General features: G+C 41.3%; 1 protein-coding gene across 5 annotated transcripts in view; it reads right to left on the bottom strand.

The window, feature by feature from the left end:
• Window positions 1-17,341, bottom strand: part of RAF1 (Raf-1 proto-oncogene, serine/threonine kinase) — a 103,349-nt gene extending 86,008 nt beyond the window's left edge. For 2 of the 5 annotated variants that reach the window (XM_064274862.1, XM_064274864.1), the window contains exon 1: window positions 16,972-17,341. The gene's annotated coding sequence lies outside the window, so the exon portion shown is untranslated. Of the gene's footprint in view, window positions 1-7,327; window positions 7,836-16,971 lie in introns of those variants that run through there. The other 3 variants (XM_064274865.1, XM_064274866.1, XM_023547891.2) reach the window with 2 other exon arrangements.
• Window positions 17,342-20,269: the final 2,928 nt, after the last annotated feature.

The raw sequence follows: 20,269 nt of genomic DNA, 5'->3' as shown, positions 1-20,269 counted from the left end.
GAAACTTTTGGTGGAAAAAATATTTCCAAAAGTGTTAAACAAGGAGTCCTGGTGACACAGTGGTTAAGTGCTCAGCTGCAATTCTAAAGGTTGGCGGTTGGATCCCACCAGCCATTCTGCAGGAGTCTGCTTTAGTAATGATTACAGGCTTGGAAACCCTGTGGGGCAGTTCTGCTCTGTCCTATAAGGTTGATATGAATCAGAATCAACTCAATGGCAACGGGTTTGGGTTTTCTGGTTTGGCATTTTAAACTAGAGCCCTAAATTAAATATTTAAGATTTGAAAAAGCAGTTTTCACACAAACAGAAATAACAAAATAATTCATTAAATTCATTACTTCCTTACAGGAAAAAAAAAAAAAGAGGAATGGAAATAAGTGTTGCTACTTCAGGTTAACAAAAGTTGTGGAGAGAAAAATCTTTAAAACCCTTTCAAGACCCATTAGACATACTGTATCCTGTCTACTTTTTATCCCTCTGGAGTTCTTTGGAAAAAGGGTAGACTAATTTTAAGGTGTTCAGCTTCAAGGTGGAAGCCTTTTGAAATGTGTGAAACTCAAAAATCCTGAGTGGGGGACAGAGAGTAGAGGGAAGTACTGTGTTATCTCATGGGAGAGCAATTAGGAGTGTACAGCAAGATGCAGGTAAATTTTTGTATGAGAGGCTGACCTGATTTCACTTAAAGCACAATAAAAATTAATTAAAAAAAAAAAAAATCCTGAGTGGAAGCCTCACTTTTGTGTAGACTGAGCACTGTCCTACGTAATGACTTTCAGATATTTGAATTTCTTAACTTTCGGCAGGTTTGTCTTTATTTCTGTGAGATAAGCCTCCTATGTTTCCTAGCTACTATGTTCTCATGAGAATGTACTTATTGTGAGAATAAACTATTGCCAGTCTTCATTCAGACATAGTGGCCATTTTCTCCTTGATGCCATTCATTGTTTCCAGGTGTTACTAGCTCCCTTTTCTAGCTTCTAAAAGTAAATAATGCCTTTCCAATAAGGAATAATGCACTGCAGTGGTACTTTTAAGAGACTGGAACGCCTATAAGTTATTCTTACCCTGCTTTCAATCTTTTTTTTTTTTTTTAATTGTGCTTTAAGTGAAAGTTTACAGTTCAAGTTAGTTTCTCATACAAAAATATGTATGCACATTGTTATGTGACCCCAGGTGCTCTTCCTATAATGTTACGGCACACTCCTCCTTTCCACTCCGGATTTCCCACGTCCATTTAACCAGCTCCTGTCCCTTTTTGCCTTCTCATCTCACCTCCGGACAGGAGCTGCCCATTTACTCTCATCTATCTTTTTTTTTTTTTTTTAATCTACTTGAGCTAGAGAAGAAGCACTCTCTTCACGAGTATCATTTTTATAGTCCAGTCTAATCTCTGTCTGAAGAGTGGGCTTCGGGAATGGTTTCAGTTCTGGTATAACACAGAGTCTGGGGCCCTATCTTCTCGGGTCCCTCCAGTCTCTATCAGCCATTAAGTGTGGTCTTTTTATGTGAATTTGAGTTCTGCACCCCACTTTTCTCCTGCTCCGTCAGGGACTCTCGGCTGTATTCCCTGTCAGGGCAGTCACTGGTGGCAGCAGTGCATCATCTAGCTCTTCCTGTCTCAGGCTGATGGAGTCTGTGGTTTATGTGGCCCCATTTGTCTCTTGGGCTACTATTTTCCTTGTGTCCTTGGTGTTCTTCATTCTCCTTTGCCCCAGGTGGGTTGGGACCAATTGATGTATCTTAGATGGCCGCTCACTAGCTTTTAAGACCCCAGACGCCACTCACCAAAGTGGGATGCAGAACATTTTCTTTATAAACTTTGTTATCTAGGACATTTTTTTTTTTTTCATTTTTATTGTGCTTTAAGTGAAATTTTACAAATCAAGTCAGACTATCATACAAAAATTTATAAAGACCTTGCTATATACTCCTAATTGCTCTCCCCCTAATGAGACAGTACACACCTTCCCTCCACTCTCTCTTTTTGTGTCCATTCGGCCAGCGTCTGACCCCCTCTACTCTCTCATCTTCCCTTCAGACAGGAGATGCCAACATAGTCTCATGTGTCTAGTTGATTCACGAAGCTCGTTTTCCACCAATATCATTGTCTATCCCATTGACCCGTCCAATCCCTGTCTGAAGAGTTAGCTTCAGGAATGGCTCCTGTCTTGGGCTAACGGAAAGTCTGGGGACCATGACCTCTGGTGTCATCCTAGTCTTCAGTCAGACCATTAAGTCTGGTCTTTTTAGGAGAATTTGGGGTCTTCATCCCACTGCTCTCCTGCTCCCTCAGGGGTTGTTTGTTGTGTTCCCTGTCAGGACAGTCATTGGTTATAACCAGGCACCATCTAGTTTTTCTGGTCTCAGGCTAATGTAGTCTCTGCTTTACGTGGCCCTTTCTGCCTCTTGGGCTCATAATTACCCTTTGTCTTTGGTGTTCTTCATTCTCCTTTGCTCTGGGTGGGTTGAGACCAATTGATGCATCTTAGATGGCCGCTTGCTAGCGTTTTAAGACTCCAGATGCCACTCTCCAAAGTGGAACCTGCATTCTAATCATTGCTTCTACGTGTAGCAGATGGAAAGCACCACTGTGAATAGTTCTGCGATATTCCAGGGCAGCTGTTTCTGCTTCTTAGCTGTTAGTGCTACTTTTGTTATTGAAAGAATACAAAGTAGTGGTAATTTTCCTGAGATTCAAATTCCTTTAATTTTATTTATTTTTCCTTTAAGTACTACTTTTGCAGAAATGAAAAATGAATTGTAGTGGTAATTTTCCTCAGATAAAAAATCCCTTGGCTTTATTTATTTGGGCTATAAGTAGTACTGCTTTTGCAGTAAGGAAGAATGCAGTGTTATCAGGTTTTGAAAAGTTCATGACAAATAATAAGGCTGAGAAGGAGACTAGAATAAAATGCATGTGCAATCACTGACGGGTGCCTTCATGTTTTACCTCATGTTTTGCAAATTTTCAAGAAATAATTAAAAAAAAAAATTTTTATCATTGACTCATATCACCAGGGTTTAAGTTGTCCATGGTCTACTGGGACATACGGGATCCCAGATAATGGGTAGCAAAAGCCATAACTCATAACAAAAATTCTGAATTGGTCCTTTAATCAGCATGCCTTCATTAGTGACAACACATAGTATGAACAAAAAATTCAAAGGAGAAAATAATCGGGTCTTGAAAGGTTTAAAAGGAGTATCCCTGAGCACTCTATGAAAAAAGAAAGCTAATGAGTACTTTGAGAGGCAAATTAGTTTAAGACTTGATCCCTGCCCTCAATAATTTCATAATTTAGTTGAAGAGATAATAAAGGGATTAGACAGGATTAGTCATATAAAACCTAAAAGAAGGAAATGGAACTACTACAGGTCATGAAGAAAATTATAAAGGAGAGCACATTCCCAGAAACCTAACAAAAACACCAAAACAGCAAATTTACATCATACCTGGAGGTTAAGTTCTAAGGTGAAGACAGGATGAACTCTAAATTACCTTAGAAAATCTCTTTAACCTCCTATTAAGTAGACCTGTATTTAGGGCACTTACTCCACCTCTTTCCCTCTCTCTGTTTCTTCCTTTAAAAAAAAAGATCATCACTAGGTTGTTGGAAAGATTAAATGAGTTAAGGTAAACTCCTAGAAGAACCTGGCAGGTAAAAAACCTAACCATAAACCCACTGCCACCATGATTCTGACTCATAGCGACCCTGCAAGACAGAGCAGAACCGCACCATAGTGTTCCCAAGGAGCACCTGGTGGATCTGAACTGCTGACCTTTTGGTTAGCAGACGCAGCTCTTAACCACTACGCCACCAGGGTTTCCTGGCAGGTAATGTTCAGTCAATAAAGGTAAGCTACCCGCCAGGTACTCCCTGGAAACTCTATGGGTCAGTTCTACTCTGCCCTATAGGGTCACTATGAGTCGGAATCGACTCGACCGCACTGGGTTTTTTATTATTATCATTAGAGATCACTTTTTTTTTTTTTTTTGATGTATCTTTAGACAAAAGAATCACACTCAACTGTGAGGCAGTCACACTACAAGGCTGGCAAGAATTGAGGCTGACTACGGAACAGATTCACTTTCTTCAACTGCAATCAAAACCTCTCCTCAGAACATATTCTCAGTGTAAGGAGATGGTCGCTCAAATTGCCTGTACTAATAAAAAACTTTGTGGGGATGGGAAGCAGAGCAAAAACATATTTGAATACCCATGTTTTATTGTTTTTATAATGCCACTTCACTATATTCATTCCTTCTTTAAGCTCATTCCTTTCTTCAGTCCAGTCTTGGTCCATCTGATTAGACTGAGTGACCAAGCTTCCTTTAGGGGATAAATGTTTTGTTTCTGCTTTTAATTCAATTGATCACACTTCACCAGGGGGAAAAAAATCATCCTCACACGTAAAAAGTTTCTGCTGAATACAGATATACGCAAATGTTTAAAAAATAAATGCCATCTCATTCAAACTGGGAAACAATGATATATCTAGTTTAGAAATGACTTGGGCTAGTTTCCCAACCAGTCCAAAAGGGCACTCTGATGCACTGCAAGGTGGTGTGTGTCAACATTAGAATTTCCTCACTCCTCTTTCTCAATTTCGGACCACAAGCTAGTAACTTTATCAGATGACTGACCAGCATAAATCCATATGAAGAAAAGTGCCCTTCTGAAAAGTTTTTTTTTTTTTTTAAAGTTAGCAAGCAGGGGCTGCCCAAGTTTAGAAAATAAACTCTAGCTTTTTAAAAAGGTAATTAAAGTACAAGTTAAAATTCAGCTAGTTCAAATACAGTTTTGTTCAATCAGTTCCACAGTGAAAAACATCTTAAGCCCATTTCATTTTTAACTCTCACCAAAAATGAGTTTTTCAGTATTTTCATTTTAAATCACTTTGTCTGACTTTTTTTTTAAGCCAAGTGTGTCCTTTCATCCCCAAATTAGTCACTGTCTCTTCCCTTGGGCAGCAACGCTAACTTTAAGATGAACAGGTCCATTCACAAAGTATACCATAATACAAGTATCAAAACATGTAATGCACAAATAAAATATGGTTTCGGGATATCGTTCTGATGGCCAAGTAAACAATGGGTTAAAAAAAAAAAAATGACTACATAATGACAGGAAAGAAGAGACAACAAAAATCACCCAGATAATCTCAACCCGTTAAATTAATACCTGCAAAGTTAACACTGATTTAACCTTGTACAACCCCTGTACCACTAATTTCTGTTTCACATAAAAGGCATGAATTTTAGCAGCAAATCTTATATATTCAACAAGTGCTCAAAACAAGTAACACCAGTCTTCCTGAAAAATAAACAAAATACAGTGTATGTGAATCTACATTCTGCACACCGGCATCACCCATTTGGGCAGACACTGGGATCTGTCCTCAAGAAGTGATGCGTCCCTCCGTGTTTACAACTTGCCAAAGCAATTCCGTGAAGTCATCATTTGATTCAGCCATCTTTCCTACACTTCCTTCTGGAGTCAACGACTTTCATATACAAAGATTCCCTAATCTTGAAAGGTGTTCCCAAAGGTAAGCACCTTACTTATTTTAAGAACTTATGAGAATTGCAGTAATGCACCTGTAAAATTGATAGTATTATTTATTTTTCAGAAATCATCTGTAATCAACTTTTCAAGACTAACTTTCTTAAAGCAAGGTGATGCACAGAAGTTTTCCCTGTAAAACAGGCCACTGATTCATTAAAGCTCTAAATAATACCCAGCTACTCTGCCTCAGAAAAGCAGAGATGTCACCTTGAAGACTAATATGCGCCTGACCCAACCTCATCATATGCACGCAAAAGCTGGAAAATGAATAAGGAAGACAGAAGAAGAACGAACGCCTTTGAACTGTAGTATTGGTGAAGAACATTGACTATACCATGGACTGTCAAAAGAACAAACAAATCTGTCTTGGAAGACGTCCAACCAGACTTGCTCCTTAGAAGCAAGAATGGTAAGAATACATCCTACATACTTGGGACATGTTGTCAGGAGGGATCAGTCCCTGGAGAAGGACATCATGCTTGGTAAAATAGAGGGTCAGCAAAAAAGAGAAAGACCCCCAATGAGATGCACTGACACAGTGGCTGCAACAATGGGCTCATGCATAACAATGATTGTGGGCATGGTGCAGGACTGGGCAGCGTTTCGTTCTGTTGTGCATAGGGTCGCTATGACTCAGAACCGACTCAATGGCACCTAACAACTTTGCCTCATCTTTTTTGAAAAGATTATAGCCAAGCAACCCATGTTAACAATCTATTACTATTTATTTGCCTGGTAAGGAGCCCTGGTGGCACAATGATTAAGTGCTTAGCTGCTCATCAAAAGATCGGCAGCTCAAACCCACCTAGCAGCTACCATGTGAGAAAAGATCTGGCAATCTGCTTCTGTAAAGATTACAGCCTAGGAAACCCTATAGGGCAGTTATTTCTACACCGTCCTACAGGGTCACACTAAGTTGTCATCAACTCAACAGCACACAACAACTATACCACAAAATAAAAAAGAAAATGTAACCTATATAACATTTTTTTTTTTAAATACATCAAATTATTAATACCTTCAGAAAAAGAACTACATGTACTTCCTAGATCTTACACTCCATCATCTAGTACCTGGCACAAAATTAGGTGCTCAAATATATGCTGAATGAAATACTAATGGACAAAAGATACAATCAAAATATTTATTGTAACCTTTTTTCATGGATGCTAAATCACTATACATAAAAACACTGACACATGATCTAAAAACCAAAATGATTCTCTATACTACAGGAGCCCTGGTGGTGCAATGTTAAGCACTTGGCTGCTAACCCAAATGTTGGTGGTTCGAACCCATCAAATGGCTCCATGGGAGTAAGACCTGGCGATCTGCTCCTGTAAAGATTACTGCCTAGAAAACCCTATGGGGAAATTCTACTCTGTTATATGGGGTCTCTTTGAGTCGAAAATCAACTCAACGGTACACAACAACATATATACTACAATCTGGCATACAATAAAAAGAGAAAAAAGAATAAGGAGGACTATTTATTCAACAATTTCTAAGCATAAAACCTTCACTACTAGCTACTTTGAAGAGTATAAAGACAGGCATGTTCCTTGCCTTCTCAGAGCTTTCAAAGTAGAAGTAAAAACCACCACCATTTATCACAGACTTACTAAGTGCTAGGCATAGTGTTAGTTTCCAGGCAGACAAGCAGACCTCCAACAAAATGTGGTAACTTTTTTTTTTTGGTGGCGGTGGACTTCTTAAGAAAACTACTATAAGAATTCAGACCATAGAAAGGTCACTTCTACCTTGAGTGGAAGAAACGGTCAATAAAGGATGATTTATTCGTAGTACACGAGGTTGAAGGGATAATATATCAACAGATGGACAGCCAAAGGGTATCCATGAAATGAAAGCCTAGGAAGAAAAGTTTGGAAAGAAATGAGCCTGATCGCGAAAGGTACAGGTACAACTATTTTTGCTTATCACACAATTTTATTTTCTTTTGTGTTTTTGTTTTCTAATCTTTATATAATGTCTTTACATACACACGGGGTCACCATGAGTCGGAACCAACTCGAGAGCAACTGGTTTGGATTTTACAAACACACCCATTATAAACAGCAACCCTCTCTCAATCTCAGTACCCTCTAAATCTTTTATCCTGCTTATTTTTTTTCTATAGTACTTAATATATAAATAAAATTCTCTGCTATACTCTTCTTTTCCCCTCCCCATCTACCCATACCCAAGTAATCTATGTTAACAACCTAGTATTATTCTTCTGTTTTTCTCCATGCTTATAACCCCATACAGATGTCATACATACATATATATGTTTTTTGCAATAATTTATATTTCCCTATCTCCTTTTTTTTTTTTTTTTTTTAAATATATTGGCTGCAGAACACACATTCATTGAGGGGGTAAAAACTGGAAAATATGAAAAAATACAAAAAAAAAAAAACCCTAAAATATCCCATAGGAAGCCCTTGCCAACATTTATGGACATGTATATGTAGTCTTTTCTGTGTACAGATCTATATTTGTAAATATCTTTCTTTATAAAAATGGGGCCATACTATACTTAAACCAAAAAAACCCAAACCCATTGTCATCAAATTCCAACTCATGTGACCCTATAGGACAGAGGAGAGCTGCCCTACCGGGTTTCCAAGGAGCCCCTGGTGGATTTCAACTGCCGACCTTTTGGTTGGCAGCCATAGTTCTTAAGCACTATGCCACCAGGGTTTCCACATTGTACACAGAACCCTGCTTTTTCACTTAATATATCTTATCACCAGGATTAAATGAAATAATCTTTTACTGGGAGACGGAATACATTTTAGATTAAAAAGAGATGAGAATGTAAAGAAAGTAACAACAACATGTACCAACTTATCCAAAAACCTTTTTTTTTTTTTTTCAAAAAATAAAAAAGATGAGTCATTAATTGTTTAACTGATTTATCTCTTTGAAGAACATTGTATATAAAACCACTTATAAGGGAGAAGAAGTTCATCAGACCCAAACAAAGCCAACTTCTAAGCTTCTGGTGGTCCATGAAATCTAATTAGCAATATGTAATTGCACTGCCAGACAGCTAGATAAAACTAGTCATGAAGGTCACAATCTCCACCCTCACCATCAACTCTACCTCCAGTCCAGGATCAGGTCAAAGAAGGCAGAAGAGCATCACATTTATCCCTTCATTCTCTCTGGTTAAAATTTTCTTCCATGTCTAAAACCTATGAAGGCAGAAGGAAATAATAGCAAGCGTGGCCAAAGCATCTTGAGTCAATGAGTTAGCAAGCTGGTAAAGCAGGCGAATGTCCTCAGGAAGCTAGAAACAAGACCCCAGAGCACTCTACTGGTAATGCCCAATAGAGAGGGAAGCTCAAGGAAGGTAACTCGCTTAAGAGATGTTCTAAGTTATAAAATTCTGAGTATGTCCTCTTTACTGTAAGCATTTTTTTTTTCTTTTTTGGTGATGGACAGTAGGAAGAAACCAAACCAAGAGGTAATTAACCTCTGAATCGCCATGCAACTACTATTTGTTGTATGAACAAAATAAGGTTTTAAAAACTGGACATACATAATGAGTAAGATATGCCCCACCTTTACGGGGCTTAAGTCTAGTCAGGGACATAAGAGATTTATATTGAATTCTTGGCCTTTCTTATATGGAATTTTTTCCACAAATATTAATAAGGAATTAAACATTGAGTTGTTTTTGTCAGGTGTCACTGAGTTGATTTAAAATCATAGAGACCCTACAGGACAGAGCCGAACTAGCGCATAGGGCTTCCTAGGCTGTAATCTTTTACAGGAGCAGATTATTGCTAGGTCTTTTCTCCCGCTGAGCAAGCTGAAGGGTTCAAACTACCCACATTTGGTTGGGAGCCAAATACTTAACCACCGCACCACCAGTACTCATAGGAAACATTAATTTGAGTTTACAATCTAATGGGATGGTAAATTCACAAATGACTGTATGATAAAGGCCATAAGAAAAACAAATGCAAAAGAGTTTTTTAAGGAGAGGCTCAAGGAAAAAAACAAAACAGTAATGAGTGGGAAGAGAAAAAGATCAGGAAATGATTTTTAGAAGATAGTGTCTGAAATGGCTCTTAAAAGAGGAACAGACAAAAGTGAAGAAATAGTGTCAGTCTCTCCCCATTAGATAAGATTCTTGAAGGCACAAGTTGCTATATTCGCCCTGTACCAAGCACCTACAAGGTGCTGCAAAAATGGCTGTTGAATTCCACTAAACATAGTCTGAGGGAGTCAAGTTATTAGCAAGGCAGAGAGGCAAAACTGCATACTTGGTCTGCTGGCAATGGAGGTCCAATGGGAAGATTTGAGTAAATAAGTAGTCCAGCACATTCACACTTGAATATTCTTTTATCATCATACAACACGATACATAAGAACCTGTTAACACATTCCCCTCTGTGACTGAAAGCTGGATAGCTGTGGGACAAAGGGAGAGGTAAAATTACTATATTCTTTAAATTTTGTGGTACGATATTATCTACCCAAATAATTAATAAAATTTATTTTTAAGAATCTGCCCTTCAAGGAAGTGAATCTGGTGGGAGAACAAACTGACATGGGGACAAATGAAAAGAAAAAAAACGGGGAGAGTCTTATTCAGAGGTTCTTACAGTGGTCCAAAAAAACCACCAAACCCATTGTCATCGAGTTGATTCTGACTTGTAGTGACCATCTAGGACAGAGCAGAACTGCCCCACTGGGTTTTTGAGGCTGAATCTTTAAGGAAGCAGACTGCCACATCGGTCTCCCAAGGAGTGGCTGGTGGGTTCGAGTCACTGGCCTTTCAGTTGGCAGCTGAGCATTTAACCACTGCACCAGCAGGGCTCCCTCCTTACAGCAGTAATCCAGGCAAATAATAATAAAGGTCTGAACTAAACAAAGACAGCAGAAAGTAGCTGAATGCAACTCAAAAATACAGCTGTCAGTGCCATCTGACAAGTGACTACTTTAAGAGATGATATAAGGGCCCAACCCATGAACAGAATTAATTTATTCATATTAACTTTATTACATATATCTTCTATTATAAAAGCTATGTATTCAGGGAATGTGGAAAGCACAAAAAAATATACAGAGGAAAATTACCCTTATTCCTACTGCTTAACAACCACTAACTTCTACATGTATTTTCTTCCAGTTTCCCATGTGGAAGCTTTTTTGTTTTTGTTTTTTAACAGTTTTATTGAGATATAATTCACATGCCATACAATTCACCCATTTAAAGTGTAAAATTCAATGGCTGTTAGTATATTCACAAAGTTGTGCACCCATCTCCACAACTAATTTTAGAACATTTTTATCATCCCAAAAAGAAACCTCTATTCCCAGTTACTGTCCATTCCCCCCTTCTCCCAGCCCCTGGCAACCAATCTACTTTCTATCTCCATGGATTTGCCTATTCTGGACATTTCATATAAATGGAATCATATAATATGTACTCTTTTGTGACTGGCTTCTTAGAATGTTTTCAAGGTTAATCCATGCTGCAGCACATATGATACATAACGTCTTTTTACTGCTGAATAATAATCCATTGTGTTACATTTTGTTTTTTTAATACAACTGTAATCATTCCAGATACACAATTTTGTGTCCAGCATTTTCCATATCATAAATGCTTTATATATGCCATATTTAATGACAAGCTGTGCCCCATCAGGAAACCCTGGTGGCATAGTGGTTAAGTGCTACGGCTGCTAACTGTAGCAGGGCAGTTTGAATCCGCCAGGCACTCCTTGGAAACTCTATGGGGCAGTTCTACTCTGTCCTCTAGGGTCACTATGAGTCGGAATCGACTCGACCGCACTGGGTTTGGTTTGGTTTGGTGCCCCATGAAGTGCCTGTACCACAGATGACTTAATGATTTTATTATTGTTGGACATAGGAACTGTTTCTAGTTTTTTTCCATTGTAAATAAACTTTCTTAAATGCAGGTGGGAGCTCCTTTCTGAATGATTTATCTGGATCCAGGGAAATGGCTCTCCCAAAAACCCTGAGCTTCCTAGTGAGATTTGCCACAGAGAGCAAGAGTCATGTTCTTCCAGGGGAAAAATCTGGATTTTATCTATTCCAAATCTAGAGAAAGAATAGATGTTCAAAGATACTTGAGGTTGAAAAGAATACCTCCAAAATACCAGATTAAGAATGAAAATTCATAATTATAAAGACATGTTAACCATTAGCTAGTCTGACTCTTCAGCCCCATCTGTGGGGGTGAAGAAATCAGATCATTTTACTTCCTACAGCAGATTAGAAGAAAAATGAGAGACTATCTCCACTAAAACAGTAAAAATGTTGCTACTGGATGACTTAAATTCAAGAAGTAGAAAAAGGGGGAAGACACCACATAAGGGCCCCTCTGAAGCAATTAGGCATATTGAGTTCCCCTAAAGCACCGATTGTCATTGCCTGCTGCTTCCCATTCTTTAAACAAAAATGTAAACAACCTCTAAATCAGAAAGGTTTTAAAACTCTGAGCTACTTTTAAGATTATTAATCCCCAGCCAATAAAATCCCTTAGAATCTGGTCTGAAAATAAAACTACTTGTCAAGTGTTCCTCAAGAAATACTACGGACCCTGATTGGAATGTGATGCCAATTAACACATTTTTGTGAGTGATCTGCGAAAGAAACTTCAGATAGCCTGGCCCAAACCAACAACAAATAACATCCACTTAACATCTTCCTTGGTGAGGCGGAGATTCTAGGCATAATTTTAGAAGGCAAATAAATCTGATGTTATCTATTAAGGTCACCAAGAGCTACACAAGTAATTATGGGAGAAAAATAAGAAACAAATGACTGTAAAATTAAGGATAAAAACTTTAATATGTAATCAAGAAATTTTTATTCACAACTTTAAGGCAAAAATAAATACTCAGCCATTACTATCATAAGGACTATAGGCAAGGTAGTTTAGCCCTGTATCAGAGGCACTAAATGAATTATAACACAAATATCTAGTAGTATTACAGTTGAACTCAGATGAGCAATTCGGAATTCTTACACACACACACACAAAGACCGAAATCCTAAACTACCTCATCCTAAATGAGGTAGTGTGCCTTGATTTTACAATTAATTTAGTCAAGGTGAGCAATTTTTCAACACCAGTTTTTGTTTTGTTCTGTTTTGGTTTTAAAGAAATGATTTCATGAGCTGCACCAATTAAAAAAAGAAAAACCTTTCAAGTCAAGGCTCAATCCTGTGATTTCATAAACCCCCCACTGTCATGATAGTCCACCGCCTTTCAAAGGCAATATTTAAAATTCTCATCTGCAAGTCAACATGAAGGCATGCTGTTTGGCTAACAAGCTCCTCCCAAGACCAGGATTATTATGGATGGCCTATTATGTCCCTAACATGCAAATAAATAAATGTACTCCCTCATGTAATACTTTTCTATTTTTAGGCAAGAGGTTACTAAAAAGTTATCTGAACTTAAAATGTAGTAGAAGCATATATCTACTAATAGACTCCTTGAAACAGTAATCTGAAGTTATCAATTATATTTCCCATTTAGTAAATAAGCTAAAAAAAAAAAAAAACCCAGTCGATTCCAGCCCATAGCGACCTTATAGGACACAGTAAAACTGCCCCACAGGTTTTCCAAGAGCACCTGGCAGATTCAAACTGCCCACCTATTGGTTAGCAGCCAAACTCATAACCTCTATGCCACAAGGATTTGAGCTAGGTTTCTGGAAAAGTCAAATTAAACTTCCAAGAGGTATGAAGCTGTTGGCCATCGTTTAATCTTCAGAGCAAACCACCTACTTTGGATTTCACGAATGGCAGGTTTTAAGCTAAAAGCAACTAGTTCCAGAGCAATTGCAAGATATTTGATATTTAACCATTCTCCATTTATGTTTTAGACACTTTTTGTTATTAATGACTAGCTTAATTGCCTTCTCACTGAAGTTTTCTCTCTACTAAACCAAATTCCATAAAATATGTTCAAATGCACTTCACTCAAGCCTTCTACTTTGAAGACACAGGTTTTATTTTTCCACTACTGACAAAACTATAACAAGACTAAGCAATTGCACTACAGTTTATAATCATAAACACCACACACCTAACAGATCAACGTTTAGAACAGAAACAGTAACAGGTTTATTCTCCCAAGTATCCCGTGTTCAACTGGGTCAAATGTTTCTGCTGCATCTTAAACAGATTAGCCCTTGAAGTGATAAGGGTGAAAACAACCCAAAAGAATTTAATGTTCTTCAGTGGTATATAATCATTACAACCCAAGAAAAATTTAGAAACTGCCAGCTGAAGTGTATTAATATCTTAATAATTCCTTTAATATTAGCATTAATCACAATAACAAAGCTATTTTAGGAAAATTATGCTCATAGAGGGAAAGACTTTACAAGGGAATTGCAATCAGGGGAATCTACCTTGTTTTACTATATAAAACACATTTGCTATTCCAAAAATATTCACTAGCATTTTCAGGTGCTTTATAAAATCTGTCAAATTCTATATGACTGGTGAGCATGGTTTATATTGTCAACAGCCATTTAAAACTGAAAATTAGTAAAATGTACATTATATTCAACATTTTGTGAGCAAACATAACTTTAGAGGAATCTTGTGCATGAATCCCTAAGAATGTGACATCAGTCCATTCACTACTGTATAAATGGAAAGCATTTCATCTAAAACACTTTAAAAATGTTCCTAACTGGGTTTAACGAAGTAAATCTTTTTAATTACTATCAGCTTTAATATCATCAAGAGAGGAACCAAAGTAAATGACGACAGTAACAGGTACCCAAGAATAAACGACTACCCAGGTAAATGCTGTAACGAAACTCTGCAACAGTAATAACAACCAAAAATTTGCGAGTGGTTACATAGGTAGGAAACCCTGGTGGCACAATGGTTAAGTGCTACGGCTGCTAACCGAATTGGTGAGCAGTTTGAATCCACTAGGCGCTCCTCGGAAACTCTAGGAGACAGTTCTACTCTGTCCTATGGGTCGCTATGAGTTGGAATCGAATCAATGGCACTGGGTTTTTTTTTTTTTGGTTGCATAGGTAGACATGTATGCTATATAGGTACAGGTGGCCGTATAGGAGTATATGCAAGTGCATATATAGGTATAGTTGTGGGCATTTGTATATACATATTTGTATGTTCTGCATATATACTCATATATATATAATAGAGCATACATATACGGGACACAGTTATGGAAACTTCTTAGACATACCCAAACACCTCATGGGACTGAGTTACTGGGTTTGGAGGCTAAGGACCACAGTCTCAGGGGACATCTAGATCAATTGGCATAACATAGTCCATAAAGATAATGTTCTAAATCCTAGTTTGGTAAGTAGCATCTGGGGTCTTAAAGGATTTTGAGCGGCTGTCTAAGGACACAACTACTGGTCTCTTCCTGTGTAGAGCAAAGGAGGGTGAAGGAAACCAAAGACTCAAGGAAGCAATGAGTCCACAGGACTAATGGCCCACACAAACCAGTCTCCTCTAGCCTAAAACTAGAAGAATTAGATGGTGCCGGTTACCACTACCAAACACTCTGACCAGGGACACAATAGGAGAACCCGGTTAGAGTTGGAGAAAATGTAGAACAAAATCCAAATTCATAAAAAAAAAAAAAAAGACTTACTAGACTGACAGGGACTGGAGGAACCCCCTGACTATCGCCCTAAGACACCCTTTTAACCTGGAAATGAAGCCACTCCCAGAGGTCACTTTTCAGCCCAATAATAAATTGGCCTATAAAATAAACAGCAACACCTGTGAGGAACGTGTTCCTTAGAACAATCAACTATATGAGCAACATCTGCCCAAAAAACAAAGCTGAGAAGGCAAGGAGGGGCAGGGAAAGTGGACAGAGGGAAACAGGGAAGGCAGAGTGGAAATGGAGAAAGTGCTGATACGTTGCAGGGGTAGCAACCAATGTGACGGAACAATTTGTGAACTGTTGAATGGAACACTAATTTGCTATGTAAACTTTCACCTAAAACACAATAAAACGTTCAAAAAAAAAGAGGAGAAAAATGATTAGGTATCAGTAAGAATAAAAAATTAGCAACACCTATTTTTTATTCAGAAGAATTCAAATTAAACCAACTAATTCACCACTGTGTTCAAACAAAGAAAGACCCTTAACAATCTAGCAACTTTTCTTCTGGACTCTCTTCTCTCACTATTTCCCTGCACCCCAAACTATTTGCTGCTCCCCAAACTCATCCCAATTCCTGCATGCCTCCTTTCCTATCAGGAGTTCTCTCCGCTAGGAATGCCCTTCCCCTCCTCCTCACCTGGTGAGCACTTACTCATCAGTCCTTCAAAACTCGGCGCAAAAGTCCCCTCTAGCGTACACTCCTCCTTAGGTCCCCTAGGTAAAACTAGGTGTTCTAAGTTCCCACAGCACTCGGCAAGCCAATCCTTATCATATGGCGTTGTTCTCACGTCTTGGGAGCGCACGGAGGGCCGTTTCTCCCCACTCACCCTGCACAGGGCTAGGCAGGCAGAAAAGCTCCGCGAACGTGTGAATTCATTCCCTACCTAGATTAAGTGACCTCCTCGAACCCGGTCACATCTCAAGGAGACAATATGAGACCCCATCATTCTTCCCACTAGAGAATGAATACCATGGGCACACCCAGACCCTGGAAAATGAACAACGAACGAACACAAGCGCCTCGCCTCTCGGGATCCTAACTCCTCTCTCGGGGCACCGACTAGCTAGCTCTGCAGAGCCTGTGCAGTTGCAAGGCTGAAGCGTCCCGGCAGCGGCTCTTATTTCACACAAAAGACAGCCCTGGATCTTCATTCCGAAGCATCCCGGGGCCCATGCTCAGCCTAAGCATCCTAAACCTTTCATTAGGAACCCACAGAGTCCTGAAACCCAAGGCGAGGCCCCTATGCCTTTGTGATGGGGCACTGACCCATATCCTTTCTTCTCAATTCCTTTCATCCTCCCTAAAAGAGTGACATTGGGGTGAAGGACCCCGAGAGAAGGTGCAGGCCCGGGTACCCACCCCGCGGCCAGAAAAGAAAAAGGAATTAGCTCATCCGGGTGACAACACCGATACGGGGCAGCTCTGGGCGGATTCTCCCACTGCCAAAATATGAGGAATGTGCACTGGGCACAGGGGTGGCGCTGGCACGTTTCCCCGAAACACAAGGAAATCTGAGTGGGGATATGGGAACTTGGGTCGCCGGCCATGACACCCGGCCCCGGGCACCCCTGCCGCCCAGCGCCACCCGGGGTGACAGCGGCCTGGCCCAGGCCCTCCGCCCGGGCAGCCGCGGGGCCGCTCCGTCAGCGCCGCCCAGGCCCAACCGCCAGGGAACCCGGCCCCTCGGCCCCGCCGCCCCGCTCCCCCGGCTTCCAGTACCCGGCGCCGCCGCCTACCTGAAGGAGCCAGGCCGACCCCGCGTTCCGTCGTCCGGCGGCGGCGTCCAGTCCGCTCCTCCTCCCCGCGGAGAGTGAGGGAGCGGGAGGCGGTCACATTCGACGCGTCCCCAACCCCGGGGACGGGGCCCCGGGCAGTCCCCGCATCGTCCCACTCGCGCTCTGCGCCTTAGGATACACACCCCAAAGCCTCGCCAACTGGCCCGCTGCGGGGCCCAGGGAAAACCGCAGGGAAGCCTTCCCGCCTCACGCTCGCTCTCGTCTTACTCCCGCCATCTAAGATGGCGGCCCCAGCGCCCGCGATGAAGACACTCTCGGGCGGCCCCGGCGAGCGAACCCTGCGCTCGGTGCTCCTCCTCCCGGCCTGCTGCGCCACCGGCTCTGCTTCTGCGCGAGCCCGCCTGGCAGCCGACTACGAGCTTGGTTCGGGCATCTGTCGTTCTGGTCTGAACTCGGGCCCGCCTCCTAGGGGAGGGCCGTAGCCTCGCGCTCCTGGCGGTCGCCATTTCGGAGCTGAGGAGGCTGCGACGAGGGCTTGGGGGGGTTATCGGCTAGGCGGCGGCGGCCAGGCGGGGCCGGGTCTGAGGGCCGGGTCTGAGGGCCGGGGGAGCTCCTGGCAGCCTGGCGTGACCAGACGTCCCCCAGGATGCACAGCACGGAGGACAGTGACCAGCTTTGGCGCGTCCTCTCCGTAGTCGAACACCTCCGACGCCGAGTTACGACTTTGCCACTCACGGGTTGTGTGGGAAAGCCACTCTTTCTGAGACCCTCTCTTCATCTATAAATTGGGGGTTCATCCCCCGCCTCCCATCAGATTGACAAAAAATTTAAAGACTGGTAATAGCCAGTTTGGTCCAAGATATATAAAAACCTGTCGTGTACCCTAACAGCGCTGGCACGAATAGATACCGGACGGCAATTTGACGTTACCAACTTGTTTTTTTTTTTTTTTTAACCCTGGGGGCGCAGTGGTTAAGAGCTCGGCTGCTGACCAAAGGTTGGCAGTTCGAATCCACCAGCCGCTCCTTGGAAACCTTATTGGGCCGTTCTACTTTGTTCTATAGGGTAGCTATGAGTCGGAATGGACTGGACGTGGCAGCGGATTTGGTTGGGCGTTTATTCACATTTTTAAATGTATATACCTTTCCAGCAATTCCACTTCCGTACAAATATGTACTCATAATGCACAAAAAGAAATGTGCAAGGACGTTTATTGCTAACCAAAAAGTCAGCAGTTCGAATCCACCAGCGGCTCCTTGGAAACCCTTTGGGGCAGTTCTCTGTCCTGTGAGGTCCCTATCTCCTAGGCAACGGTTTTGGCTTTTTGGTTTTGGGTTAGAAAAACATTGGGAAAATGTGGTTTAATTAAATAGAACACTGGTTAAATAAACAGCGCCACATCCACAGTATGGAATGTCACCCATCTGTTAAAAACTATGAGCTAAGTCTATGTATTTACAAGGAGCCTTGGTGGCGCTGGGCAGTTCCAACCCACTAGCAGTTTGGCTGGAGAAAAGCCCTGAAGATCTGCCCCTGTGAAGATGATAGGGTCGCTATGAGTTGGAACGGACTCCACCGGCACCTAATAAAAACAATGATTACACCCTTGAAAACCGTATGGGGCAGCTCTACTCTGTAGTGAGTCAGAATCAACTTGACTGCAAAGTTTTTTGTTGTTTTTGGGGGGGCGGGCGTTAAGGCTGTACCTATTAAAAAAAAAATCCTCCAAGGCAGTTTTTCAAAAATTGGAGTATGTACAGTATTTATGCAACACGAGCCACAAAGCTACTTAGTACCATTAGCTACATTCATTATTTAAATTGTGTAGCACACACTGTTCTGGGTATTGGGAAATCAACAATAATCAAAATACCTGTCGCCTAGTGATGGGACACACACAAAGTGTAAATAAATTCAGGTTCTAATACGTGCTCTGTAAAGAAAAATGCAGCGAGATGAGATGATAACAGGAGTATATGGACCTACATAAAAATAAATGCAGGGAAAAGTCTGAAGGCATAACATATGCAGGAGAGTGAAGAGGAATTTTTTTTTTTTTAATGGGAATATAACCATAATACCCACCTCGTAGGATTAAATGAGATAAAACACTAGAGCACTTAGCACAGAGCCTGGGGGTTGAGACTTCATGTGGACCCAGACTGCTTAGGTTCAAATTTGGACTCTGCCACTTCCTAATGTGACTTGGGCAAGTCACTTTAACCTCTCAGTTCCTCAGTTTCCTCGTCTGTAAAGAAAAGGTGATAGTACCCACCTCTTAGAGTTGTCAGGATTGAGTGAGTTTAAGATGTAAAACACTTGGAACAGTGCCTGGCAGGCAGTAAGCATTCTAGAAGTGTTAGCTGTAATTGTTACAGCTATCTCTTATCATATCATCCTCATCATCCGTATTATTACTTGAGGCAGAGCAGCCAGGCTACACTTGCTAACCCCAGGCCATTTCTTCCTTCAGTGGCCTCCCCGCGCCCCCCCCCCCCCCCGCCCGCCAGCTGGTATGTGCCCAGCGCTTTACAGTTTAGAAAGCTTGAAGATCCTGTGCCGCATTCAGACCTCATAGCTGGCCTATGTTTTTTAGGTGAGGGAATGGAGACACAAAAATTCAATCGCTTAAGCCAGGTCACCTAACACACAGACACAGATAGCTTTGTCTTACTCCTAGCCCAGCCCGGGTTTGAAGCCCTTATCACCACCATGATTTGAAGGTTTGTCCAGAGATAAAATCGTATCGGACTTCAGTGGGCTCTCAGGGACCTCCCAACCCCTGTCATGGAGAAGAGTGACTCCAGCTCCCCCACCACCTACCTCCTCACTCTCTACCTCCCTCCTCTTTGCCCCCTGCCCACCTGGTGTTGATTCCTCTCAGCCCTGGCAGTTCAGCAAGCTACAGAGTGTACCTTTACCCCAGCTGTCTGCAGGTTGCCACTTATTCTCTTCTCCTCTTGAGTAATCCCAGTGTTCTGGTAACAGGGATTGTTAACTCAAGTTACCACAGGGACCAGGCAGTGATGTAAATGACAGAAGTTGGCCTGGTGTGGGGGGCTCCAAAGAGAAATGGGAGGAAGGAAGGAGTCAGTAATGGTTTGAAAGAAGAATGGATGCCCCAAGATCTCAGATAAACAGAGGAGGGAAGGAATGTGAGGGGTCACAGCTGGCAGGAGAGTGATGGGGGAAGGGGAACATGTGAACTTCCCTGGATGTTGGAATGTTCTACTTCTTGTCCTGGTGAAAATTGGTCATGTTATACGATTAAGATATTTCTATTTTTCTCTATATTTGT

Source organism: Loxodonta africana, chromosome 22, assembly GCF_030014295.1.
Source record: "Loxodonta africana isolate mLoxAfr1 chromosome 22, mLoxAfr1.hap2, whole genome shotgun sequence".
NCBI classification, from domain to species: Eukaryota; Metazoa; Chordata; class Mammalia; order Proboscidea; family Elephantidae; genus Loxodonta; species Loxodonta africana.
The sequence above is the reverse complement of the archived record's forward strand: the minus strand, read 5'-3'. Positions and strand labels throughout refer to the sequence as shown.